The sequence below is a fragment of the Phalaenopsis equestris genome, unplaced genomic scaffold (genome assembly GCF_001263595.1).
Source record: "Phalaenopsis equestris unplaced genomic scaffold, ASM126359v1 Scaffold000567, whole genome shotgun sequence".
Lineage (NCBI taxonomy): Eukaryota > Viridiplantae > Streptophyta > Magnoliopsida > Asparagales > Orchidaceae > Phalaenopsis > Phalaenopsis equestris.
In genome coordinates this window covers 488,710-491,095 of record NW_018165007.1, presented here as the reverse complement: position 1 = coordinate 491,095, position 2,386 = coordinate 488,710, and positions in this window count along the sequence as shown.

Genomic DNA, 2,386 nt, shown 5'->3' with positions numbered 1-2,386 from the left:
AAACATGCAAAAAAGAAGGCTCAACGTAGCATTGTTATTTCTAAACTTTATTCTGAAAATACTTCACAAGTAGACAACTATCACTCTAATGGGGAACATTTGGTCCAACCTACTAGATCTTCTAGTAGGATTAGATCACGTATTCATGATTAATATAATGGTTTGGAATATTAGGGGAGTTGCGGACCCTAACTCCCTTAATAGGCTTAAACATCTGTGTAGGGTTCACAAGTTACTTATTTTTGCTATTTTTGAGCCTCTTGTTAATGTTAACAGACAGAAGATCCTTGATAAGTTAAAAAATTATCGGTATCATTGTAATGTTAATAATAAAATTTGGCTGTTCTGGAAGACTACTGTTAATATTCACATTGTGGAAGATGAGGAGCAATTTATTTTGTCTAAAATTACTGTGGATGATTATCATTATGGGGCACTATTGTCTATTCTAGTTCCTTTTTACATGATAAATTGATCCTTTGACATAAACTTGAATCTATGGGGAACATTATTAATGACAATTGGTTTGTTGGAGGTGATTTTAACATGATTATGAATCCTATGGAGAGAAAGGGTGGTGGTAAAGTTGATCAAACTTCTATTAAAAAATTTAATTGTTCTATTGCTAATGCTGGCCTTTATGATTTAGGTTATTCTGGCTCCCCTTACACCTGGAGGAGAGGTTTCCTTTATCAGAGATTGGATCGGTTTTTTGTCAATCCTTCCTTTATTAATCACTTTCCTACTGTTAAAGTGCATCACTTGAGCTCTACTACTTCTGATCATAACCCTTTATTGCTTACTTTGGCTTTCACTGTTAAACCAAACATATCTCATTTCAAATTTTTAAATGTTTGGACTACTCATGAAAATTATCTTAATTTGGTCACTCAGGCCTGAAATTTTGATGGAGCTGGGAATCCTTGGTTTACTTTGTGGAAATTGCACAAGAAAATGTCTGCTCATCTGGTTAAATGGAATTATCAGGTTTTTGGTAATGTCCACACTAAAGTTAAAGAGACATAACATGTTGTTGATACTTTGGAGGCACAACTTCCTACTAACCCGCATCTTTTGGATTTTGTTGCACAAACTCATGTTACTCTTTTGGATGCTATTAATACTGAGGAAAATCTGCTCAAGCAAAAGGCTAATGATTCTTCTTTTGTTGCAGGTGATAGAAATACCAAGTATTTTCATGTCACTCTAAAATATAGGAGAAACATTAATAGTATTTTAAAAATCAAAACTGGTGATGGGAGATTATTAACTAATGTTGAGGATATAAGGGATAGTGTTGTTACTTGTTTTTCTGAGCTTAATCAAACTCCTACTCAAACTTTGCATGTTGATGCTTCTTACTTTGCTGAGGAGTATGATTATATTAATAACTTATATCTGTCCTATCCGCCTGATGAAAAAAAAATTCTAAAGGCTTTAAAATCTATTTGCCCTAACAAAGCTCCTAGTCCTAATGGCTTTTCCTCTGCTTTTTATATAAATTCCCGGGATATTGTTAAAAGAGAGGTGGTGGTTGCTATTCAAAACTACCTTATGGGGCATGATCCTAGTAAATATTTTACTTCTACTCTTATTGTCCTTATTCCTAAAGGTAATGATAAGATCACTTAGGAGAATTTTAGACCATTATCACTCATTACTGTAATATCCATAGTTATTAGTAAAATCATTGTTAATAGATTACAACCCTATCTCTCTCACATTATTGATGATAATCAATCTGTGTTCATTAAAGGCAGGGATATTACTGATAACATTCTTTTAGCCCAGGAGATGATTGATGAGTGACAACGACTTTATATATGCTTAAAAATACAAGTATTTAATACTGCTGCTAGAAGATTGAATTCCTCAGCAACGACACAAAAAACTTAATAACAATTATAGATTCGATAAAGATGTATATATAAAATATTCAATAATGGTAAAGTCACACTTATCAATACAAACACAAGTATACGTATCGCTCAAGTAATATAGGGCTCTAATAGAGTCCTAGATATCGATCCCACAGGGAGTAATATTAGAAGCTACGAACTAAGATTTTAGAAAATCAACACTTAATCAAATAATGTAATTCAAATTGCTTATATGTCACTAATAGACAATTGAAATAAATATGTGATTTAATAACTCTTAAGTAACTAATTATACTAATAAAGTTTCTAATATGATATTCAATATATAAGAAAGCATCATTCTCCTTGTCAAGAAATTATAGTGAATGAATAAAGTGAATCAGTTCAAATTATATTGTGTCAAATAGGAGCATACCTATTCTTTACCCTTTGGTCCAGACATAAAGAACATTGACTAATCCTACGCTTGTTTACTGAATCTGCGGCTAGGCTGAGAGGATACCGGC